We start from the raw sequence: 27,015 nt of genomic DNA, 5'->3' as shown, positions 1-27,015 counted from the left end.
CTATATAAACGTATTGTCTTGGAAAATACACATTTATAAAAGTATGCATTTTCTTTCAAAGTAACTATTTCAAACGACTTTGAGGAGTTTCACCCCCTACAATCAAGCAGTATAAAATTATGAAATAAATACATAAAGGTATTTTATCCTAAATGTATTTTACATGCATTTTAGTACATCTTTGTTAAAGCCAAGAACTGCATTGCAAAGTTCAGAGAAGAACAAAATCTGAAGGATAGATGTCTTGCAATCTGCACACATTAGTCCATCTGCTACTGCTCATAGTTAGGTCTTAACTGGAACTTGCAAAGAACTAAGTCAAGCATCCTTAATGTTCATTGATCTTCCCCATTAAGTCCATGTGAGCCAAAGTCAAGTTTCTGGGTACTTATAGTGTGACATTATACTGCAGATTGGATTCCTTTCTACAGCAGATGAATTATACCCTCTTCTGTTTGTCTTGTTCTTCTCTTGTTTTAAAACAATTGCTGTGTTTTTAGTCAGTTTATTGTGAATCAGTCCCCTCCCCACACCCCTCAAGTGTTCCTTGAAAAAGCAGTAACCACATAAATAGGGATATTTTTTTTTTTGCATTTGACGATTTTGTACATTTGCATTTTTGATGCAATATATTCCTCCACATATATTGTTCCTGGGAAACTGGATAGCGCTTCAAGCAACAGTCTCCAAGATTTCCATGGGCTCAAGATGCAACTTTGTCTACATCACAGCATTGAAATTTTTGTATATTTACCGCCAAAATCTTTCCTTTTTCTTTCACCAATACCCTGTGGCAGGGCCCAGTGTTGGCACCCAGACATCTTCAGGTCACAGCATCCTGGCAGGGCTTGTTGGCACTGATACCAGCTCGAATACCCCTGCACTTGGCAGCTGAGTCTCAGCCAACAATGCCCCCCAATGCAAGATCACTCCAGGGCATTGCCATAAAATGGTGGTGCTGGTCTGCTGCTGCCAGGTGGGCCAACCAACAAAGGACAGAGGTCTATAGGAGAGCACTTGCCAAGACCCGCCCACCACTCTGAAACCTAGATATGGCCCTGACACAACTGCATGAGGTTTGCATCTGAACCTCCTCAGCCACCGTTATCATGCGGTGGAAGCAAACTAAAGAAAAACAGAGGCAGAACGTTCTCAGCTTCCTCTCTCTTTTGTGCCATATAGCACAATCACATGTATTATTGTCCACCGGCATTGGTGTGAACACAGAGGCTGCCTGGCTGCCTTTTTTAAATCATATTTTTCTCTCTGATAAAATAATCTGTTAAGAGAATGGTTGCAGTGGTGTTGGCAGGGCAGCTGCTGAAGCAGCCAGAGGGGGCAGGGAAGAGTGATGGATACAGAAATGTAGGATCAGCCGTGAGATTAAGCCTTTAGCCCCCATAACGCTTCCCTGAAAGAGAAAAAGGAAAGGCTCAGTGAGAACACTTGTCACTGTAGATGGCTCGTTTGATAGGAAGAAGGAAGGGGGATAGGAAATGCTGCGTTAGAGCCTGCCTTGGCGACAGGACTCAGTGACTGAGCCCCTCTCCTTGCACCACTTCGAGGTTGCTCTTTCTGCTCAAAGTGCCTGGACTCAGAGGAGGTCACTGGAGTCAACAGCATGTGGCTTGTGGATGGGGATACATTAGGCTAAGTTGGACTTAGAACTGGAACACTTTAATGCAGTGGTACCTCGGTTTACAAACTTAACCCGTTACGGAAGTCCATTCTTGAACCAAAACTGTTCTTAAACTGAGGCGCGCTTTCTCTAATGAGGCTTCCCACCGCCGATGCCCTTTCGCCATTCGGATTCCATTCTTAGACCGAGGTAAAGTTCTCAAACCAAGACACTATTTCCGGTTTTGCAGGGTTTGTAAACCAAATTGTTCTTAAACCAGACTGTACTTAAACCGAGGTACCACTGTATAGGAATGCTCTTGCTATGCCCCCACATAGGAGCAACAATATTGTAAAGAGGGAGATATTTCAGGCTAATGACAAGTCTGAATCTGACACCACTAGGCAGCTGACCCGACACCCTGCTGCTTTTTTTGGGAACTATCGATTAGTCTTCTGAGTCAGTGAGTGCAGAAAGACTTTCTGTAATCCTTATGCTATTGTACACCTTATATTGACGTTATGCTAAATAACAGAAAAGCCACTCATTGATTTTTCTTGCAAAGATCAAATTTCCCAGCCCAGAATAAGCAAGCATGTAATCTACTAATGGAATGAACTGCAGAGAAATAATAAAAAGAAAAAAACCTCGAGGAGATATATGATTAGTTTGGAAGCCACTTAGCAAGCACTTATCGTTAAACTACTTTTATAGAATTTCCATACTTTGCTGAGACCAGATGAGATGTGGTGGCATTTTGAAAGAACACCTAGCTAATGGTCCCCTCCCTCCCTCCCTCCCTTCCTTCCTTCCTTCCTTCCTTCCTTCCTTCCTTCCTTCCTTCCTTCTCTCCCAAGCTGCTGAATACTTAGCTCATATCTCATATCGCTATGCGTCAGCCCAAGGCCAACTCACTTAGAAAGTAAATGGGGCATTTGTCCTCCAGAAGAGGGAACCAACCAATCAGCTCCTGAAGGTCCCTTCCTGTTGCCTAGCAACTACTACATAAGCCTTTGTCTTGGCTCTGCAAAATTGCCAAATCAGAACTTAGCATGGGTATCACAAGCCATTGCATACCTGAACATGACAGTGGCTGGAACAAGGGAAGAAAGAGTGCGTGGCACTGGGAGAAGGTCGCATAGCCTGTGCTCCCCCCAAAGGATGTCCCAGCACTTGCTGGGTGTACATAGTGAATTTCTGCCTTTGAATATGCTTCGTTTGACTTGACAACTTCCAGTTATCAAATAAATCAATCACAGTGGCTTGCCAAGCTGCCAGCAGAGGGTGAGGACCATAGCGCAGCACGAGGAGCCAAGGAGTTTTCATCTGTGGGCAAGACAGTGGAAGACACCAATATCTCCCCAAAGGAGCCTCCTGGAGAAATATGTTCAAATCTCTCTTCTTAGGAAATAGGAAGGCACCTTCATCTCAAATGCACGTGTTAAAAAATTAATTAAGCCATGTATTCCATCAAGAAATAACAAACCCCTGATTTGACCAACAACCAATTTAGGAATTCTGCAAGTTGGAAACCAGACAGCAGATTGAGAACTGAGCAAACTGAAATTTATATTTAGGTATAATTTAAAATATGCTATCAATATTTTACTACCACTCCAGTTTGTCCATGGAAATTTTCACGACTGACTTTGCTCCTTTCTAGAGTGGATTCTAAAATTGTATCTCAAGGACCTCCTTGAAATTTCTCAGGAACACAGAGCTCCTGTACACAGCTTTATCTATGGGCAACCACCACTAAAAGAAATTATTTTTTTAAAAAGCATAGTGTTACACTATCAGAGCTGAAGGTTACATAGCCATAGACTCTACATTTTGAACACACAACATGGATGTGCAGTTCCAGAATGCGGTTGTTAAAAAAAGATGTTCTGAGATACTGTGCTGTTATCTCTCGGTGTCTCCAGATTGAACGTGCTCTATCCTTTGGTAAGAACATCAATTCCACAAGTCCCAGCTTGCTAGTTGAAGCAGGAGATCCAAAAGAGACACTGAGTTCTTTCTGGCCCGTTCGTCTTCAGCAATAACGACTCTTTGATTCCCTGCTAATTAATAATCCCGTAGAGGGCATACAAAAGCGGAACGCAATCTAGCTGAGTCTCCAAGGACTTTATTGGCTTTGCAACGCTTAGAAAAGTAGGAGAGGCCATTATTTTTAGTCAGGAAAATAAATAGATGCAACTCTAAAAATACAAACATAGGGAAGACAGATCAGTCGGGGGTTGTTAGAAGGTGCCTTTTGATGGTGGGATGTTCTTCCCCCGCCGTCTTAAAATTCATAGTGCAAACTAATCCAGTAACAAAATGAATTTTCTAGGGCTACCTGCCTTTCAGTTGATGTGAACACATCTACCCAGAACCAAGACCCACTTGCTTCCAGGTACTTGCTTCCAGGTAAATGTGCATAGGGTCGCAAGCTTACTGAGCAATCTGACTGCATATTTATGGTGAAAACGGGAAAACTCTGCTGGCAGAGCTTCCACCATACCCAATGTCCTGCCATTTTGCTGTGGGCATGGTAGGAGGTGCAGATGACAGCTCCCCCCATTTCCCAAATCATGTATCATTTCTGTGAGCATGTTGAGGAAACAAAGGGGCTTTGGCATATCAGCCCCTGCCCCTACCAGAACACTGACATATCCTTCTCTCCCACTCCACTGTAGCTGAATGGAAGATCATCTGCTGAGTAAAAGTCTTGGGTTCAATGTCCAGTATTTTCCAGTAGGGCTGGAAGTGGACCCTACGTGAAACTCTTGAAAGACACTGTCAGTCCGTTTAACAATATTGATCGGCAATGCCAAATTACAACTGTGTGGGCATTTCCCCCACACAGGGTGCCGAACTGAGGGGGCGCATCATCATCATCATCATCCCTATACTGTATTTATACTACAGTGCTACCTCGGGTTAAGTACTTAATTCGTTCTGGAGGTCCGTTCTTAACCTCAAACTGTTCTTAATCTGAAGCACCACTTTAGCTAATGGGGCCTCCCTCTGCTGCTGCGCCGCCAGAGCACAATTTCTGTTCTCATCCTGAAGCGAAGTTCTTAACCTGAGGTTATATTTCTGGGTTAGCAGATTCTGTAACCTGAAGCGTATGTAACCTGAAGCGTATGTAACCCGACGTACCACTGTACTGATAAAATCCATTAAAAATAATATTTTATATTTATATTTCAATCAACTGTTTGTTTGGGGTATAAATAAAAAATTATTATTATTATTATTATTGTTATTGTTATTGTTATTGTTATTGTTATTGTTATTATTTAAAAGCAGCTGTACCAAAATGAATTGTTGTGCAAATAAGAAATATTGGGGAGGATGGGGCACCAAATTCTGCCCCAGCTCAGGGCACCATATTATCCAAGTCTGCCCCTGTAGATCAGAGATAATACTGAGATAAAATTACCTCGGGGGGGGGGACCTTAATGGCCTCATTACAGCAAATAAGATTAAGTAATGTTAGTTTCATTGCAGGAAATGTAAATGAAAAATGTCCTCCATCCCACCCACCAAACGTTGAGTGTTGAGGCTCAACAAGTCGGTGGTGGGAGGGAGAGAGGGGAAGGAAAGAGAAATTATTATCTGTCCAAGCATCAGAATCCCATTCATTTCTTTATACCCCCAGGACAAGACATTCCAAGAAACATGCCAATTAACTTGAATATTTCTATAGAATAGCTTTAATAATCATCATCCTCATATAGCTAAAATGAGTAACTCGCTTATCCAAATATCAGGAGAAATGTGGAGAAATGTCTGCTTTCACAGTTGCACGAACAACTCCTTGAACCGTTAATGATGTATACAAATTCATGCCTCTTTAGATATGACTCAACTGTGGGGTTTTGTAGGTTTTAATGTCCAAATGACTGAACCCCAAACTATATCAATATCCTTATTACCAGAAATGGTTCTAATGTTAGACAAGTGCTCAGAAGCCCAGCACCTTCAGTGAAGGGTTTAAGACATGTATTTAGATTATTAACATTATATTATGACTCTTATCTGTTATAATCTCTTTGAGAAACAACTTCCAAATAAAAGAGACAATTTGGGGAAAGGAAGCAGAAAAGTAAGGACGATTTTGGGTGAGTGTAACTAGATGCTTATATAACCTTTCCAGAGCTGTACTGTATGTTTATCAACTTGCCGTTTACTAAGTCAGATCCTTGGTCCATGTAGCCTAGCACTGCCTACAAGAGTGGTAGCCATGGGAGTGCATTTCCCATTATCCCTGACCTTTGGCTACGCTGGCAGGGGCTGATGGGAGTTGGACTCCAGCAACACATTTGGTGACTCCAGTTTACACTGATTTGCAATGGGGAATCTGTGGCCCTCCAGATGTTGTTGGACTATATCATCTCTGACTATTGGCCTTGTCGGTTGGGGATGATGGGAGTTGGAGTCCAACATTATTGCCAGGGAGGAAAAGAGGTCCTTGCGGAATTTTCTAAGAGTTAGTTACTATGCATTGTGACTTCCCCAGGACGGGGTGGGCAGAGAACGTCTTTTGCTCTTCTGCCTTAGGTAGCAAAATGTCCGGCTGCATATACTATCCCTTTAAAGCACATTCAAAACACATTTTTCCACACAAAGAATTCTGGGTGCTGTAGTTTGTTAAGGGTTGCTAGGAACTTTGTGAGGGTAAACTACAGTGCCCAGAATTCTTCAGGGGAAAGAATGTGCGTCAAATGTACTTTATTTTTTTTTTTTATAAAGATATTTATTAGGGTTTTTTATAAAAAATACAAAAATAATAAACAACAATCCTTTTGTCTTAACAAATTTTCAAACCTTTTTGGACTTCCTCACGTTTCCCGTTCACACTTACATTGTAAATACATTTTTCCAAGCAAATTATCATGTAATTTATAGTCGCTCTTTTAAATGAAACATAACAATTCTTCAGCAATTTTTGTTTTCTAAAATCTCACTTATCTTCCAGTTCAAATCCAAATTAGTGATGGCCAATTTTTTGTAATCAAGCACCCTTCTTAACATTCCACCAAATTACAATATTTTTGTAAATAAATCTTAAATTTCCTCCAGTCTTCTTCAATCTTTTCTTCTCCCAAGTCTCGGATTCTGCCGGTCATTTCCGCCAATTGCATATAGTCCATCAGCTGCATCTGCCATTCTTCCAGTGTGGGTAAATCTTGAGTTTTCCAGTTCTTAGCGATAAGTATCCTTGCTGCCGTTGTAGCATACATAAAGAATGTTCGGTCCTTCTTTAACACCTTCTGGCCGACTATACCCAGGAGGAAGGCCTCTGGTTTCTTAGTGAAAGTATACTTAAATACTTTTTTCAGCTCGTTATATATCATTTCCCAGAAGGCCTTCACTTTCGGGCAAGTCCACCAGAGGTGAAAGAATGTTCCTTCATTTTCCTTACATTTCCAACATTTATTTTCGGACAAGTGGTATATTTTAGCAAGTTTAACAGGGGTCATGTACCATCTATATATCATTTTCATTACATTTTCCTTCAGAGCATTACATGCAGTGAAGTTCAGCCCAGTGGTCCACAACCTTTCCCAATCTTCAAACATAATATTATACCCAATGTCCTGTGCCCATCTTATCATAGCAGATTTAACCATTTCATCTTGTGTGTTCCATTTCAACAGCAAGTTATACATTCTTGATAATATCTTACTCTTTGGTTCTAACAGTTCTGTCTCTAACTTCGATTTTTCCACCTGGAATCCTAACTTTTTATCATTTTTAAAAACTTCTTTAATCTGAGCATAATGTAACCAGTCTAGCACTTTACCCTTCATTTTCTCCAAACTCTGCAATTTCCAATTGTCACCATCTTTTTCTAATATTTCCCAATACTTTGGCCAATTGGCCTCCATATTGGGTCTCTTCCGGGCCTTAGCCTCCAGAGGTGAAAGCCACCTTGGGGTTTTGTTTTCCAACAAGTCTTTGTATTTTGTCCAGACATTAAATACAGCTTTCCTGACAATATGGTTCTTAAAGGCCTTATTGGTCTTGACTTTATCATACCATAGATATGCATGCCAACCAAATGCATTGTTAAAACCTTCCAGATCCAACACATCCGTGTCTTCAGTCAAATGTACTTTAAAGGTATAGTGTGTGTGTGTGTGTGTGTGTGTGTGTGTGTGTGTGTGTGTAGGATTGGACTTGGAAGCGGAGACACGAGAAGGTCCAGGGATGGAATGAAAGGTGGCTTGCAGTAGTTCTGAGCAGGTCTGAGGGGTACCAGTGCAGAAGGTAACTGTCCACTCACCTAAAATCTACAACTTTGAGAAATGACTTTAGCTGCGGGAGGGGGCACTGCTCTTCCAACCCACCCCAAAGAAAAAGAACAGCCACATTTCAGAGAGAGTTAGGAATGGACAACCTAATACCTTCTAAATTGATGGAACCCGCCCCACCCCCACATGGCTTTGCCCTACCTGGACCAACCTGCAGCACTTGGTAAATGATGCAGAGATCATCCGTTTGCTTTCACAAGGGAATCCATGAGCCTTGACATGTCTTTCAGGTTTATACTGACAGCTCACTGCAGCGCGTGACAACTAGTAGTCTAGGAAGGAAGGAAGGAAGGAAGGAAGGAAGGAAGGAAATGAAATACTGGGCTCAAGTTGTTTAGAGAGTAAAAATATAATGGCAAACAATGCAAACTACAACCCTGCTAGATCCAAAGGATGAAATTACCCACCAAATTATCTTACCTTTCTTTTTCTTCTCATCTTGGTTTCTCCCTGCTCCCCTACACCTCCCTTTGTTTGGCTGTCTTAGCTTATTTTTCCAGGTTCTTTTCAGCTAGGTTACTATAGTGTGGATTTAAAGGCAGCCGTCAGGCTGAATAATGCTTGAGGAGGAGAAGAAATGAAATCACCTAGAAAGAAGGCAAACAGATTAGTGGAGGGGGGTGAATGCAGACTCTCTAATCATACAAAATGAGTTCCCTCTTTAAAGGCATGCCTATTATTTTTTTTTTTGTGTGTGTGTGTGTGTGTGTGTAGTTATAAATCCATAAACAAATGTGCTTGCTCCTGGAACATTTGTTTCAGCCTATGGATCTTAGACACAAATAAATGCAATTCCAGACGAAAGCTTTGTGATAGTGCCACACCAATGACATCGGGCCAATGTGTCAATATGTTGCCCAGCTGATTGGCAGCTTTGGATAGCTCTCTACAAAATTTGGACCACCCAACTGCTGCTATCTTGGCACATTTGCTGCTTAGTAAGAGCACAGCACAGCCAGTTTAAAAGATACTGCGGCTCCATTACTTCCAGTGACAAAGTTAAACACAGGATGGTCTCATCTCCATTGATTCAATGGGTCTTCTGACTCCTGGAGCCAGCAAGTGTTAAAATATAAGCCAGTCTAGCTTCCTGGTGAGGTGATGGCCTAGGTAATGGGCCATTAAGGGAGAAAGGAAGTGGATCTGTGCCAGACGGAAAATGGGTGGATCCCCTTCCTCAACTAGCTGGTAGTTGGAAGCTGCCCAGAGTGGCTGGGTATAAATAATAGATATTATTATTATTATTATTATTATTAGGGAAGACCAGAAAGGAGAGTTGAGTGATGTGAGCTAGAAGCTGGGAAAAAGCTGCCAACAGGGAAGCCAGAGAGAGTCAGAGCAATGTTTGAGAGCCAGTGTGGTGTAGTGGTTAAGAGCGGTAGTCTCGTTATCTGGGGAACCGGGTTCGCGTCTCCGCTCCTCCACATGCAGCTGCTGGGTGACCTTGGGCCAGTCACACTTCTCTGAAGTCTCTCAGCCCCACTCACCTCACAGAGTGTTTGTTGTGGGGGAGGAAGGGAAAGGAGAATGTTAGCCGCTTTGAGACTCCTTAAAGGGAGTGAAAGGCGGGATATCAAATCCAAACTCTTCTTCTTCTTCTTCTTCTTGATTTCTGTTTCAACCCAAGGTTGTGGTTATGGGGGAGGAAGACCTTATTGGGTCTTCCCAATAATATTTGTGCTGTGAACTTCTCCATTGTAAGCTCAGGTTGTATATATGTGTAAATAAACCATATATCATAAAGACACTACAGTCTCCACATGAAGCCTGGGAAAATGCTTGGAACCCCTGGAATCTCACACTGCTTGGTGATTGGGGTGGCGCGCAACAAAACCACAATTGAAATTCTAGGTTGGGTCAATTTTGATAGGTAGGTGGACTGAATTAACCGTACACACTTGTGCATGGATCCTTCATTCTGCTTAGGCACATTGTATACTTCATTTCTACAAAATCTCCACTTTTCTTGTTTTCTGCTCATTCAAACTTGCTGTACGTGTTTGGTTTGAGAAGACCACATACCGAAGAGTCCTATGCAGTGGTACTAAACCACAATTGTATGCACTGCAGTCATAAGACAAAATGCACATTGCACAAGTCAGACAACACAAGACCTAGAAAATTATGAAGAAAGGAAAGAAGGGAGGGAGAGAGGGAGGGAGGGAGGGAGGGAGGGAGGAAGGAAGGAAGGAAGGAAGGAAGGAAGGAAGGAAGGAAGGAAGGAAGGAAGGAAGGAACATAGATCACTGTAGCACACTTAGGCCAAACTGGAGGTATTGTAAAAGTGCCTACTAGTTATGCAAATTGGAGTGCTTTTGCTTTATTTTATTTAGAAAGCAGGAGTGTTGCCTGAGAAATTCCACCAGGCAGCAAAAATAATGATGTCCAGAAAAGCATCTGAATTAGTAACAGTGCACTTCTCTCTTATGCATGTTTACATAGAAATATGTTCCATTAAGCCTAGTGGGACTTATTTCCAACTAATTTTGCATAGGAGTAAGCCATTAGTGCTCTAATTAAGCACATTCCTTCAGTTATTTCTATCAGGGTTTCACACAGAAAGAATTATTAAACCTATTTCCTAATGGAGGAAACTACGAGGAATTCAGTATTTCTGCAGTATTGCTGTTTCTTCCATCTTGATCCTAGTTTAATTGAGGTGGATCTGCTACTAACATAGACTGAAGTTTCATCATCTCAGTAGCTCAAATGGGTCAGGCCTGCTTTCTGCAGATAGTATGGTTTGGGTACAATTTCCTAGCCTACTAAGGAGTGATCCCTACTGCAAACAATGGCTTCATTTTATCTTCCTTGCAATGCTGCATTTTCTTTTAGATAATGTCTTTGCACATTCCAAACACACATGAGGCTATCAGTCCTTCTCTACTTTCTTCCTGCCCGCCACTGATCTTCTGTATTGAAAAGAATATTAAAATGGTGGCCTGGAAACCATTATATACAATCTGTGGCACTGAAGCATGGGTCTTCACGTCCAGCTTTCCAAAAAATATAACATTGGTCCATTTCATTCAAATAAAACCCCTCATTCAAATTACTGTTTTCCAAAACATTCTGAAGTCAATAAAAGAGTTCATTGCATACTCATTGCACAACACAGCATGTATTGAAATACTTGCAAAAAGCTAGGTACCAGCAGGACGTGTTGTAATGCACAAGACAAGTTCAAATATGTAATTCATTGTAGGAAAAAAATAAATGACTGGTTTTCAACATGTAAAATCTTCTCAGGTGAACTAGAATTCTATGTGCCACAACCTGAAACAGCAGCTATCAAAGAGCATCGATGCCAGGGGTCAGCAACCAGCTTCACTTATGGGCTCCTTATGAGTGAGAAGGACCAAGCATATCACCATGTGACCCACTGGAAATTCTGGGTATTTGTATAATCTTAGAAATGGAGAGGGGCTTTGGAAACAATCTAGTCTGGCCTAAGGTTACCAGGCATCCCCATTTCCCGGAGACAGTCCCCAGATTTAGAAACCAGTCCCCATACAAAATCCATTGAAGTTGAAAAATGTCCCCGAATTCATTGAAAAAATCTGGTAACCTTAGTCTAGCCCCTGCTCAATGCAGGAAATCGAGAGCATCCCTCAAGAAATGCAATCCACCAGTGAGGTCAGAAGGAAATAGTTCTCTCTTAGGTCTGCTCCCAAGCCCCACCCCCACCCCCTCACACACTCATGATTGGCTAAAGAGCCACACAGGCACCTCCAAGGAAAGAGGGGGAACCCAGCCCCCCCCCAGCCATGTCAGAGCTGAGGCTGCTCCCAGCGTGGTGAGACAGGAATGGGTACAGTGGTACCTCAGGTAAAGTACTTAATTCGTTCCGGAGGTCCGTACTTAACCTGAAACTGTTCTTAACCTGAAGCACCACTTTAGCTAATGGGGCCTCCCACTGCTGCCGCGCCGCCGGAGCCCAATTTCTGTTCTTATCCTGAAGCAAAGTTCTTAACCTGAGGCACTATTTCTGGGTTAGCGGAGTGTGTAACCTGAAGCGTATGTAACCTGAAGTGTATGTAACCCGAGGTACCACTGTATCTGGAGGGAATAATATGGAAGATGATTCCTTCCTTCTCACATCTCTCACCACTGCCTCTTGCCTTTCCAAACTGAGAAAGCAGACAAGAAAAGAAATGAGGGATTCCCTTTCTTTTGCACCACTATGTCTTTGTCCTCCCTCCAATCCCTCTGTTACAGCTTCAAAAAGCATGGCAATACGGAAAGTAACAGAGGTTTTGTTTTTAGTGGCAGGGGCGGGTGTGGACAGCTTACCTCGTAAGACTTGCAGAACCACATCATCTCCCTCCTGCCCGTAGAGTACACACAAGTCTCACAGAACCCTCCCATGTATCTTCTGATAGCCACCATTAAAACCTAGCTGTCAAGGAAACGTCTGCTCCAAAGATGTGGAATTGCTCTCCAGGCAAGAAGCAGTCCTAGGTCAGTAATAGCTTTCCTTGAATAAAAATGTCAAACTTTAAAGTCCTCTATATCACATTTGGCGGAGCTATGAATAGGAGCGTTATATCACTGGGACGCGGAGAAGACCACTTTGCTAATGGGACTCGCCACTCATGTCTAGACCTGGAAGTGTCCAAGATGTCAGACTTAAGACCACTTACATTTTATGGCTGGAAGAAGCTTTGGCTCATTTTGATCTGTGGCCTCAGACAGGGAGAGCAGCTCCCCTGAACATCATTCCCTTGTCCGCTCCTGCAGAGCAGAGCGGCACATTCCCACTCCTAGCCACATATCTTCCCTTGCCACATCTGCTTGCCTGGAAGATCTGCTTGCATAGTGCTCCCTTCGGTCTCCAAGTACATGCCACAGTTCTGTATACATTAGCCTTGCATTTAGGCAAAAAAGAGGGCATTATCCATTTGTGCTTTTGCATTCTCATGCACACATAAAAACCAGTTTGACTATGTTGACACATAGGTCAATTATCCATTTCTGGGGTTAAGTAGAAATATTTCCCACTATATACATAGCTGCAGTTTGATATGTTGGTTCCCCCAATTTTCTTCAGATTTGAAGGGGGACATAAATTGTTGGCTAGGGTATCAAAGGCATCGTCTTCCATATTCTTTCTTCACTTTACAGTAGCATGGGATAGCATTCACAAATGCACATGTAGTGTAGAGTTTTGTATTTGTCTTTGTAGTTTTCAATTCAAATCCCTGCTTTCAATTCAGCTCCTCCCAGGGTTGTTGTGAACAGAAAAGGAAAAGCTCCACATGCACCTTTGGAGGAAGACCTGGAGACAAATGTGATGAATAAATAAAACCAGGTGAAGTGCAATTGTTTACCTAGTTTACCGATTTGGGCTGCAACCCTATGCACTGTTACCTGAGAGCAAGCCCCACTGATCCGAACTAGCCTTGTGTCTGAGTAAGCATACATACAACCAGGCTGCATAAAATCACACGGCATTCACTGTATACATAAATGAAAGCAGCAACGGAAACAGGAAAGTCAACATAACTCACAATGGAAACCTTCCTTAATGGCAGATCTCATGCATGCGGTTTTTTATACTTTTGCTGCTGGACCTGTCAAGGCTTTTATGTTTGTGTCCTGGCTGCTTACTACCTTAAAGGAAAGTCCGTAAAACAAATCCCCCATGAAGCAAGTGAAAATATAGCTTCTTTGACAACTGACGAGGTCATTGTCTCGAGGATGATCTGTGTCCGTCAGAGCTCTGCAGGTTTTGTTTGGTGTGTGTCTGTATTCGTTTTAACAGAGTAGCCTGTCAGAGCCCCATTTTTCAATGATGCAAGTCTCTCCCCACACAGACACGCACAAAAAAAGCAAAAAAAAAGCACCTGATAACGTTCTAAATAACAGGTGAGTGACTTCTGGTAGGAAGGAGATTGTCTGACCTCATTGTTTGCCTTTTCTCTCTCCCTCTTTGTTCTTCACAAATAAAGGTTTTTTAATAAACTGAAAGGTCCTCCGCTCCTGGCTGATGATAAAATGAAAGGAACCAGTGAGGTATGGTACAACGTGGCAGCAAAAAAAGAGAAGCTCATCAGAAAATAACAAAGGTGCAAGTTAAAGATAAGGCAGCTGTCAGAGATTAATCCTGCTGGCCTGATTGTTTTCTTTAATACCAAGGCCTGCAATAGCAAGCGATAAGTTTGCTGAGTAATTTGGTTTTGGGTGAGGAAATAAAATTCAGGTAAGACTCATAATTGATTTCCTTTTCTTTAGTTTTCTAAACATTAAACAAAAAAACCCCCCATCCTCAACCTGCTTTGACTATCCCTTCATCCGTTGGCTTCCCAGCTGCACACCCATGGACACCCTCTCGCTCTCATCTTCCAAAGACCCTGCTGAAGGTGAGAGAAGGTATCTTCCATAGAACTGGCACCCCAGTCGCACCACACAAACAGCAGGAGACATTGAGCCGCAGCTTCAAGGAAAGAACAATGCATCTCCTTGGTTGTTTTCTCCATGTTCATTTTCACAGATTTGGGGAGAAGATTATTGCAAGGTGACAAAATGAAGGGGGAAGTGAAAGGCGTTTCACAACACAACTACAGAGAAGATGCTGAGTGCTGTGGAAGTGACCAATAACTAGAAGTTACAAGGCCTCAGTGATAACGCTGACCTGCATCTATGACATGTGGGTGAAATTCAACTTGCATTTTAATCAGAGTAGACCTAATGAATGGGCCCAACTTGGTAATGTTCAATCAGCTACCACCCTACGTCTCCCTGGCATCATCCAGTAAAACTGGCCCATGACTTGGTAAAAGTTTATTCAGAGTCCCATCCCTCATAAGAACTTAGGAAGAGCCCATCCAAACCAGTCTAGCATTTTCATCTCACATTGTCCAACCAGATACTTTTGGGAAACCTGCAAGGACGGCTTGAATGCAGCACCACTCTCTTCACGTGTGACTCCTAGTGACTAGTATTTAGAGGCACATGGCTTCTGACAGTGGAGGCACAACATAGCTACCATAGACCTCTCCAGGGTCCAGGTTGGCTCTTAACTATGCCAATTCCTAATCTCACCCTCCCTTTCTCTCCTTAGCACACACTCATGCCCATAATTGCACCAGTAGACTGTTCCCATGGGGTTTCAACCTGGCACTGCCACCAGCAGTGCATCCTGATTGCCATATTCCAGGACCTGCCTGTGTCCACACCAGAGACCGGAGACCTGATGGGACCTCCTTTGAAGATGGAGAAGCAGAACTTTGCCGCAATCTCCAGCTCAGACTATGACATTGGCTTCACTATCCTGGAAGAATTTTGATGGGAACAGATCATTCTGTGTAGCAAAAACACCCCTTTCATATAAGACATGCAAAACCAAGAAACAAAACTTGGCAATTAGAAAGCTGAGCTATATTTGTGGCAAAACTCTCTGTGTGTCTGTGGGTGGGTGGGTGTATGTGGGGGTGTGTAGCAGGCTGTGTACACACACACAAAGAGAGAGAGAGAGCTTCAGCATCAGCCAAACCTTATTTATTGTGACAAAATGAACAGCCCCCAGGATGCTCATCCAGCAGCTAATTTCTCATCTTATCTATTATGTGAATGAGATAGGAAAACAGTTTCCTGTTTCTCACAGATATCGCAAACATGAAAGATACAGAATGAATTCCCTTGAAAGCCATGCAGTCAGATCCATCCAGACTCATTTGTTTCAATGGGAGGAAATAATGCCGTCAGGGCTGCTCGTTGATGGGAAATAAGTCTATAAACCTCTCTATAGAAGCAACCTCTAAAATGCTGAGGAGATTGACAGACACTTTGTTATCTGTTTATTAAATACGGTGCCTGAAGATATTGTTACCATGTCACACGGAGGTAGAAGAGATACCTTTCTGCTGCTGCAACTCACTCGTACCTGCGCCGTAACGCTCTGATGCTAGCGCTGGAATACACATGTTGCTTAGATTGTGGTTTCTTCTTCTCTTTCCTTCTGGTCCAGGCACAGTAATAAAGAAGGGATTGCACACTGTATGTACCCAGATAAAAACTAAGAATTTAGAGAAATAGTCACATGCAACAGCAACAAAAAGAGAATGTGTGCTGTGATCCTCTCTTCTCTTTAAGAACTAGACCTCTGTGATCAATACTTCAGCATCATTAGTTTGGAAAGCCATTAGCCTGTTGGCTATGTATTTGGACACCTCTTAAGAAATCATAACCCAATTTGGCATGATGGTTCCTGAGATCAAGGAACAAGTTTTTTGTCTATATCTGGATATAATTTTGAATCAAAATGGTGGGCTGAGCAACACTTATTTTATTCACTGATTCCAAAACTATTCTATTTTTGTGTGTGTTTCATAACATGCCTGAGGATGCTAGTAAGATATAAAGATAACACAACACAAAAGCTTGAGTGTTTTGTGGAGGAAGGTGGCCACACACTTTAAACGTGTTTTGTTTTTTCCTGCCAGGTAAATTGATATCTTCCCTCCACGTTGTGCTTATATCTCTGAGAACCCAGCTGTCAAACTGCATGGTGGTGGCACTTTTCAAAGGCAGTTCTCCCAGCCACTGTTATTGAGTCTGCTGCTGTGTGTGTTGTAGTTGTACGGCCGTCATAGGCACCTACTGGTTCTACCTAGATGCTATTAACAGCAAGAGATGCTTCTTCTCTTCCACTATGGCTGCACAACATTGGTAGTGGCTTTAAAGGGTTGGGGGGTGTTAGCTGTAATTGTGTTTAAAACTCTATTTAAAGATTCAGTTTGTAATATTTCCGAACACACACACACACAAATTCACAGAGGTGTGTCTCCTCTATAATAAAAACATACCTAAAGCATATATCCACATCTCTTCAAACATCCCAACCCCCAAATACAGAAATTCATTAAATCAAATACTCACAAAGTATGAAAACAGAGACCAAATGTTGGGGCGAGGGAGTATGTTGCTTTATTTAATGGCTAATTGCATATATAACCACTTACAGAGGAAGAACAATTACAATGCATTGAAGAGTCTTTTAAGGATGACCACATATGTCTGGATTCCCATATGGCAGGGAAGTCAACATTGTGCCCTTCAGATGAGGTTAAACTCCAATACCCTTTACCCTAAAGCAGTATGACAAGAGTTACAGAAGGCATTCATTTATGATAGCCTTTTAAAAAGGCAAATAAATAAATGTAAAAATCCAAATAAACAGGTGAATAAGTGTAAGGATAACTCCCTATCCATCCCAGCCAAGTCTCACCCAATAAACAACTTCCCATTCTTTTTGTAAGTGGCAAAGAGGCATTCCCCTGCAGAAAAGCAATCCTGCTGTAAGAAGGCTGCACCAGCCCCACAATGTTATGTATGACCTGTGACCAGACTAGTGCTTCAGTCTGCAATCCAACCCCTTCTTGTGCCAAGTGAGGAGGAAGGGTTCCACAGAGCCTTGGCAGCAGACAATTTGTATTATTGTTCTTCCTGATTCATGGCTAGGAGCTACCATAAAGCACAAGTTATAAGGAGGTAGAGGAGAAATTTGCTCCAAATGCAATCTTATTAGCTGATCCTCAGCATACAGTATATGTGTGTGGATTAGAATGCTACTATCTCTGGGTACGTATGTGGGCTTTTGTTTGCAATGCAGCATTTATTTTAAAATGCATACAATGATGTGTCTTTTCTTTATTATATTATTACATTTCAGCCCGCCCTTCACCAAATGGTACCAGGGTGGGCTACAAAAATAGAAGGATTCAATTAAACACAATGCACAATTAAAATCATAAAAATTAAAAACAACCCACAAAATAACCAGAACCAGAATAACAAATCAGCTGTGCAGAACAGTGCACAGCAATGCAGGAATGGTGTGTTTTCTTTCATGGGTAAATGCATACAGGAAGGAATATTTTAAGGAAAGTGTGTGTACAAAATACATACAATTTAAATGCATTTCCCCCCATTTTTGAACAGCAAAAAACACACACCCAACAACAGACTGGAGCATATATGTGATTGAGCACATGCAATACTGACAAGCGATGGAAATAGGTGGATCTGCCCACTGCTAGAAGGCACTCGCATTGCACCAAACAACAGTGCAATTCTATACATGTCTACTTGGAAGCAGACCCCATGGCATTCATTATACTACAGCCTTAAATGCTTGGACAAACCCCAACAGCTAACAGTTCTCAGCTTTTTTGGCTAAGATTATTGTCTCCCCAAAATGACTTGTCGTTGCCTTTGGGGATCTCTGAGCTCCTTGTTTTAAAATTTTCTCTTTTAGATGCTTTCGACAACTATGAAAACATAAAGGAAATGGGAGCCACAGTTCTGCCTGCTCCAAATATGGGCATCTCTAATGAGACTATTGTTGCTTCTCACAGATTTCTTAAGAGGCAACAGAGTGAAAAGTGAACGAGGTCTGGCCAATCTTCAGGCAGCAACAAAAATGAGAAATGCAGACGGGGCTGATTCTGGTGTTGCATTTGTCATCAAAGACAATTATGTGCAAAAACTGTTGTGTTGCAATGCAAAATGTGTGTGGAGTTTGTCAGAAAACAAGCAACTAGGCTTCTGCCCTACTCTGCAAAATGTGCATGGATTTGAGCCGAAATACTACAAAGATAGTTGATTTTACCAGTGTTGAGGTTTTTTCCCCAGCCGGAACTTGCCGGAACTCAATTGAGGCACCTCTCAGGTGGGTGCCATTGCCATTATAAGAGAACAATGGAAGTGTTTATGGTGAATTCTGACACCTCCTTTTCTAAAAACAAAACAAAAACAGCACTGGGAGATATAACTTCCCTATGCAAGATTTACATACCCTCCAAGAGTCCCAATTTTCCAGGGACAGAACCGGAATTACAAAAGCCCTCCTGGCTTCTGATTTGATCCTGGATTCTCCCTCTTTTCCCCCTGACATGCTTTTTCCATTCAAAAGGTGGCAATCACATACTATCAGCACTTGAAGTGTTTAAAGCTAAACTCCTAGCACAGTTATTATATGGGGCTCAGATTTGGACTGGTGCTCACCTTGGATCTACAGAAGCTGTTCAGTCTAAGTTCCTAAGGCAAATTTTTTTTCTGTTCCATCCTGTGTTCCCAATGCTTCATTGCGCTTGAAGGCTAATCTCCCGTCTGCTGAATTACAGATTTGGTGTAGGACATTTAATTATTGGCTTTGGCTAAATTTAAACCCCAGTGGTCTACTACCCTTAGTATTGCAAGATTGTCATGAGAGTTCTTGGACTAAAATTGTCAACCAAAAGCTTTACTTTTCTGGTTTATCACCACAACCGTTATTAACACTGGGCTTCAGTAAAGCAAACAATTTAATTAGACAGCACCTATACGATATCAAGCAACAGAATAATTTGGCAACAATAAGAAAATTTTGTCCATGGTATGATTATTTCCCACCTAGTCATGTTGATACATTGGCACCCTATTTGCAAAATTTAACAATTCAAAAATACAGACGTGCTTTCACTTTCACAAGATTAAATATATTGCCTTCAGCTGTACTTGAGGGTCGATTTCAAAAAAATCTGCTGGAAAAAACACTTATGTCCATGTGGAGATGGCAGTATTGAATCAGGAGCCCATGTGCTTCTAGCTTGCACTCTTTTAAAGATTTGAGGAGTGAGTTTATAATCCCTCTACTACTATTAATACTAGGTTGCTCAGCCACTGCTACTGTGTCCTTTCTTCTAGTGGATCAAGATAATCAGGTGACAGCAAAAACTGCAAACTTTTTAGCAGGGGCAATTAGAATAAGATCTGTTATTTGATTCTTGCTGTAAACCTCCAGAATGTATTTTGTATAGTTAAGTTTTTAGCTCCATCTTCAGTACATTGTATTTCATTTTATTGCTATGGCTAGTGACTGGTGTAAATAAAGATTATTCTGATTCTGATTCTGCTATTTCCCCTTGTACTCTATTTCTTCACTGCAGTAACCTTGGCAGTGACTACATCATCTGGGAGTAGTATTGCATTTGCCCAAGGCCAAAGCATAGCAAACCTGGCACAATACTTAGAGCACTGATGCAATATTCACCAGCATACCACGAGGAAAGATGTGCAGACTGTATCAAAATCAATGTGCTCTTAATGCACACACACACACCCCACCCTGATTTGAAAGGCCTTCAGGATATAGTATTTGAGGTATGCAAGACACCATTCCATTCATGGACAATGTTGAATGAAAACCAAAGTGCTATTTTGAAATGCTTTTATAATATTCTGTGGTCACAAGAGCATTTTAAAAAGAAGAACATTGGATTGTATCCAAAGTTGTTCAAGAGCAAGTGGAAAGGATTTCCACACACACAAAGGGACTCCAGCTCCTGGCTGCAGACCTCTGTGAACCCTCAAAATCTCATTTGATGTGAGGTGGGCTGTGGGGGGCAGGGGGGCAAAATAGAGGAAAACAGAGCCTGGTTGCCTGGTCACATAACATTGGATTCCACCCTATGCATATGTGCAGTTCATGCACCAACTTCTACCTTGTAGGACAACATCAATGTAGGAGATACTAATGAGAAATAAATGTTATCAGCTAGAAAAATCTGCTTCATTTAACAATCATTTAAGTGTCATTCAACCAATTGTTCACCCTTCTCTGCTTCTGTAATCCACCAGGGCTTTGTGGATGAAACTGAGGACTGCTGAGCAAAATAAAAGCCAGAGAAGCTTATAACTGGCTGATAACTTCAGCCAGGAAATGTTTCATAAACTCTTTTGATAGAGAGAGATGTTCATTTTAAAACGGCTGACTTTATAAATTTTACATCTACTTGTTTTTAAAATTTGAGTGTATCTATATTTTTTAATGAACATTTTCTATGGTTTTATGTAAGCCACTTAGCTGAGGTTTTTGTCAATTGAGTGGTATATAAATCCTGTCAATTCATCAATTAAATCTCGACTTTTGCACTGCGCATAAAAAGTGAACCATGTTCACTTTAAGGACTTTGGCCTACAGAATATTGCAACCACCAGAACCCAAACAATGTGATACCACAATATGATCTCATGTTGTATTTCCAGTATGGGGGAAAGAAGGGCTAGAGGACCCTGTAATTTTTGATGGTTTACAAAATATATCTGGCAAAACATTTGGAAAAAGGTGAATTGCGGTCAGTGGTAATAACTAATGAGTGAATGGTAAGTAATACTTCTCTCATACTTCGTCATTTTGATGCTTTCCTGACCATTTAGGAAAGGTGATGGCTTCAACTTTCACTAATTATTAGTGTGCAAGTAAGTGACTGTTTATATAGTTATTATATTTGTATTCTGAGCTTCCTCCAAAGAGATTTGGCACATAACTGTTATCTGATTTTCGCCTTAAAACGACCCTAAGAACTTCATAGCAGAGCAGAAATATAAGCTCAAATCTCCATGCTCCAAGTACAACATTGTATCCACTAGCACAGTTACCTTTCTTATTGCAAAAATCAGAGCAAGGAAAGGATAGGAAGGAAGGCAATAATAATAATAATAATAATTATTATTATTATTATTATTATTATTATTATTATTATTATTATTATTATTATTTATTTATACCCCGCCCATCTGGCTGGGTTTCCCCAGCCACTCTGGGCGGCTTCCAACTGAATATTAAAAACAATACAGCATTAGACATTAAAAACTTCCCTAAAGAGTGCTGCCTTCAGTTGTCTTTTAAAAGTAAAATAGTTGTTTATTGCCTTGACATCTGCTGGAAGGGCGTTCCACAGGGCAGGCGCCACTACCGAGAAGGCCCTCTGCCTGGTTCCCTGTAACCTTACTTCTCGCAATGAGGGAACCGCCAGAAGGCCCTCGGCTCTGGATCTCAGTGTCCGTGCTGAACGATGGGGGTGGAGACGCTCCTTCAGATATACAGGACCGAGGCCGTTTAGGGCTTTAAAGGTCAGCACCAACACTTTGAATTGTTCTCGGAAACGCACTGGGAGCCAATGCAGATCTCTCAGAACTGGTGTTATGTGGTCCCGGTGGCCACTCCCAGTCACCAGTCTAGCTGCCGCATTCTGGATTAATTGCAGTTTGTTTTCCTACCATATGTAGTCTTTGAGGAGCAGGATTAGAACCATATTTGTCAGCAGGCACAAAGCAGCTCTCAAAATCCTGCCCTGCTGTTTTTGTGACTAATATGTGTGGAAGACTAATATGTGTGGATGAACATACAAAGGAAAGATCAGCTCTGAAGCTCTCCTTGAACTTGTAAATTCACAAATTTGTTGTCCAATATTTATTATGTGCAATGAACGATTGTATTATGCATGTGTGTTACTCGCTGTTTATAATAAAGGTGAGGAGATTTCCTCCACTGGAACATTTTTGAATGATTCCTGTGAAGAAATATATAATATGCAGAAGTTATAAATCTTTGTCAAAGTTTTAAAATCCACATGGATTTTCTTGGAAGGACATTGAGCAAGGACCAGAAATTGGCTCATGCTACTCAGCACTTATTTACATTACTATCCCTGAATAAGTAATATGTACTTGGGGGGGAAGTGCTACCTCACTTAGGCAAGTGTCTCAGATGCAGCCCCTGTCTGCACTACAGGGTTCATAATGCTTCCTGTCTCTTTTCTGTGCAGTATAACAGAGTTTTAGTCTATTTCAGCATCCTGGCTGATATACCTACATCATGCAAACAAAATACCCAAATTTTTGTAGGCAGACTACTTGTAGTTTTTACAGACAGGTGTGATGTCCTTCTACTGTTTCAACTATCTGCTTTGTCTTTATTTGTTGTTTTTGTTTTTAAATACCGCCACTATCATTTTTGGAATGATGGATGGCTTATAAATCATTTAAATAAACAATGAAGCGAATACCACCCAGTATTAGAAGGGTTTGGGGGCTTTGGGGGGGGTTCTTGTAAACCAAAAGCAAGTGCACAAAACTCAGTGGTTTGAAAAGATCTGAAATGTTTTCACAGGTTGCTTCAAAAAGCAAGTATATTAGAAAAAGAACAGTGTAAAACATCTTTGCTTTATTTGTATCTATTTAATGATTTCTACCCTGCCATACAGTACTATAGGCCCCTCTGAGAGAATAAACACACACCCCCTCCGTGGGAAGTGAAGTATGGTAAGACTCGCAAAAGACTACAATACTGTTCATATGCAGCTCTGAGATATTTTAATGCATTTTTCAGTAAAAAAATTGTTCCAACCTTTTCTTGCTCCAAAACGAAGAACAAGAACAAGATATTGTGTTATGCTAGGGCTGCCATACATTCGGATTTTCCCAGATATTTTAGAGATTTCAAAGGTGAAATTTCTGAAAGGCGGCGCTTTGTCCTGGATCTTGGGCAAGTCAATTAAAAAACTGAGGGTTTGGGGTTTTTTTGCATTTTGGGGTATCCTGGCAACCCTATTTTATGCGCTTATTAATTTGTATCTATTTATTTTAAAACTACACCCACAGAGAAATTCTGCTTTCTGCAGCAGTCATGCAAAGTTTGTGGAGAGACTGCCATCCTGTGTCGGAGCCACAACATAACAGTAGATTTCTGCGTTGGAGCAGATCCACAACATTTACTTAGAGGACATGACTTCCCCAAAGAATCCAGGGAAATGCGGTTTTACCTTCACAGAGTGACAATTCCCAGGATATCTGGGGGAATGTCATCTGCTTTAAATGTACACTGACTGTACTTTAAATCTGTGGAGCAGATCTCACATGAGAGTCTGCAGATGCATCTGAGAACTTCTGAAAGGGTTGGCCTTAAAATTAATAGTGCCCTGGCCAAGGAGCACATTTGGCGCCACACACACACACACACACAAATGGTGGTCAGTTTTGCAGAGCTGCCAGGTTTTGTGGTTTGTTTGCAAAACCTAGCAATATAACAAGCCCAACGGGTCCCATAATATGCCCTTGACCTCACTCCAAAGGCAGACTCCACCATTCTTCTGACACAGATGGATGCCATGACACTCAAATGAGCAATGTCTTCTCAGACGTCTGGGTAGCAAAATGAATTCTCCTCACACTTCCAGGCACACTTGCCAGTGGTGCACAAAATGTCTCAAAGCTGAAGCTCACTAAAATATATTTAAAACATTCATATCCTGCCTTTCCTCCAAGGAAATCAAAGTGGCATATGTGGTTTTCCCCTCTCTCCATTTTATCCTCACAGCGACCCTGTGATGTAGGTTAGGATGAGATCCCAACAGGCCCAAGGTCACCTAGTGAGGTTCATGGCTAAGTGGGAATTTGAATTGTAGCCTCTCAGGTCCCGGTCTGATGCAGCAACCACTATGCCATACTGGCTCTCTTGTGATTTATCACAGCAGATCAAAAGCTCACATCACTTGTTGCCCTATCCACAGAGAATAACATTGCTTGAAACCCCCATCTCTCAGTCATTGTCCTAAAGTTGGCACAAGCCAAAGCTTGCAAGGTCATATGGGTGGACAGGCGGAGTCCCCCAGACCCCAGGCGCCCCCCCCATCATGTGGAATAATGACTCAAATCAACGTGCTATGGGATTAAATTGGGCACAACTTTATTATATTTCAGATGTGGGTAGACCTTGGCTCAGGCATTGGGTGTTATCCCTCCCCAGTCCCAGCAGGAGACCTAGAGAACATCAGGGTTATCCAGTGGGGGGGGGATGGGCTGGCTCTGGAGAACATATGTTCAAGCAGAGATAGCCACCCCCGTTACACCGCTGCCGCAGGGGAGAGCAATGATGACCTCTCGGAGTACGGTCAAAGGCTCCCTTCAGAAACCCCTTTAACGGGGAACCCTGGTATCTCCGCTACAAAGAGGATGATACTAAAGGATTCTGCCCAAGGCCTGATACTGCCAAAGTTGTGACGTTTTTCTACAGGAAAGGCAAAACCTGACAATGCAGGGGAATTCCTTTCCAGCCCTTTAACAGCGTCCTTGACATAGCAATGCCCACATACCTGTGAAGAAAAGTTAACCTGCAAAATAAGACTTAACTGAGGGTGGGTAGGGTGGAAGAAGCTCTGGAGCCAAGTGAGGATTCCCAGCTAAGATCCTCCCTCTATTATGTGGGCAGGTAGTCGCTCCCCTACCTGGCCTCGTCTCCTTGGCAACGCTTCCCCCAGGCGGGATTGGACAACTGACTAAGGTAGGCGGAGACCTCCAGGTATCCCACCTGGGGGAAGGCGAAGCCAAGCCTGTGTTGATGGAGCTGCTCCAGATCCAGGGGCTGCGCACATCCATTCAAAGCGCGCCCCTCGTTTTATGGTCATTATGAACAGCTACGGTGCACTATGGCAAAATGGCAGAACTACCACAGGTTTTACTTCAATATTTTGGCATGTTTTTGGTTAGTAGCAATTCTTATATACAGTGCCCACTTGACTTGCTTGGCTAAAGAGGAAGTGTTGAAAAAAGTCCACACACAAAAATATCTCCAGCACACACACACACACACACACACACACACACACACACACACATATTTGCCATCTGTAAAAGGGATGGTGAAGGGGTGGGTGGTGGTACGGCCCTTTAAAAAATGCTTTATTATACCTTTACTTTAAAAACCCTTGCTTTTCTGCAACAATATTTTTATTAACTTCAACTTCCAATCTGAAAAGTAAAGTCACAATATGACAAGAACTGATTGGATAAGATCAAATGGGCAGTAGTTGCTTGCGTCTGATTTTTCTTCTTTCTTAATGTGTCTGGACTATTATAGTGACTATTTATTCATTTACAGTTATTTATATCCTGCTTGTCAGGATACAGATGCTTCAAAGACAGTTTGAAAGTAAATTGAAGAGGCATTAATAAAATCATAACAGTCTCAAATTATAATGGTTCATTTGGACTCTTCTGTCACAGGAACAGGGTCTCCATTCCCTCAGAGTTCATACAGCTGTCCTTGCTTCTTGCAGCAGCTGATTGTGTTTCTTTGTCAGTCCAGAGAAGTCCAGCTCATCCTGAGGGGACAGCAAACTCATAACAATCTCCACCTTCCGGAGTCAGGGCTTATCCACACCGTGTCAAAGTTTGTCTTGTACATTAGCCATTCCAGCATTTCGACGGTATGAACCACATGGCATTTTCACTGTCCAGGCAACATCTGAGTTTTCCTACTTTCCACCTAATCACTAGTAGTGTAAAGGGGTTTTCTAAAACAATTATATTCCACTAAGCCATGTGGCATGCATTTGGCATACCATGGTTTAAGGATTATAGATTTCCTTAGTTTCACACCCCACAACCACCTCACATATTACTTGCTGTTCCCTGCATCAATTCTTTTAAGAAAAAGCTCTTTCATTTCTTTCCCTTGGACTTATAAATAAAGTCCCACACTGGAGGGTTTCTGCTTCTTCTTAACCCTGCCCTTACTCAGCAGCAACCTGTACACACACAATTTTTATTTATTTTCCATTTAATATTATACATTCACATCATCATTATACATCATTATACATCATTATACATTATACATTCACATCATCTTTAGAGCCTATCGACTTCCTTCCCTCCCACCTCATGGCTTTCAAAATTAACCTTTGTATCATTGCATTTTGTATGTTTTTCAAATCTAATTACACTCATTACAAAATAACTCAAAATTTAAATAAAAATAGAAAAATTATCATTACAAGTCTTCAGACAACTCTGCTAGTGATGTTAATTGCTTACAATAATCTTTCAGATATCATATAAATTTACTCCAGTACTTTTGGAATACTTGATCATGCTGGTTTCGGATTTTTCCTGTCAGTTTCGCCAGTTCTGCAAAGTCCATCATCTTCATCTGCCACTCTTCTTTCGTTGGTACTTCTTGTTGTTTCCATTTTGGGGCTAAAACAATTCTTGCCGCAGTTGTTGCATACATAAACAGTCTATTATCTTCCCTTCACCCACTATACCCAGTAAAAAGGCTTCTGGTTTTTTAACAAAAGTATTTTTAAACATTTTCTTTTGCTTATTATATACCATTTCCCAGTAAGCCTTTACCTCTTTACAAGCAACAACCTGTTCTGACTGATTGCTTGTTGGGCTGCTGAGGAGACAGCAGCCATTTTAACTGCCTCTGGCCCATGCCTTCCCACAGGGTAGTTGGGGGCAGATGGCCCATGGGGGCAGAAG

General features: G+C 41.7%; 1 protein-coding gene and 1 long non-coding RNA gene across 2 annotated transcripts in view; both read right to left on the bottom strand.

Moving 5' to 3' along the window:
* The window catches only part of LOC310848276, a 160,576-nt gene that overhangs the window by 71,498 nt on the left and 62,063 nt on the right, over positions 1-27,015 (bottom strand). The window lies entirely within an intron of this gene.
* Positions 25,459-27,015, bottom strand: part of MBOAT1 (membrane bound glycerophospholipid O-acyltransferase 1) — a 42,169-nt gene continuing 40,612 nt past the window's right edge. The window contains exon 14 of the mRNA XM_083746967.1: positions 25,459-25,850. The gene's annotated coding sequence lies outside the window, so the exon portion shown is untranslated. The remainder of the gene's footprint in view (positions 25,851-27,015) is intronic.

Source organism: Podarcis gaigeae (assembly GCF_964106915.1).
Source record: "Podarcis gaigeae genome assembly, chromosome: 7".
NCBI classification, from domain to species: domain Eukaryota; kingdom Metazoa; phylum Chordata; class Lepidosauria; order Squamata; family Lacertidae; genus Podarcis; species Podarcis gaigeae.
The sequence above is the reverse complement of the archived record's forward strand: the minus strand, read 5'-3'. Positions and strand labels throughout refer to the sequence as shown.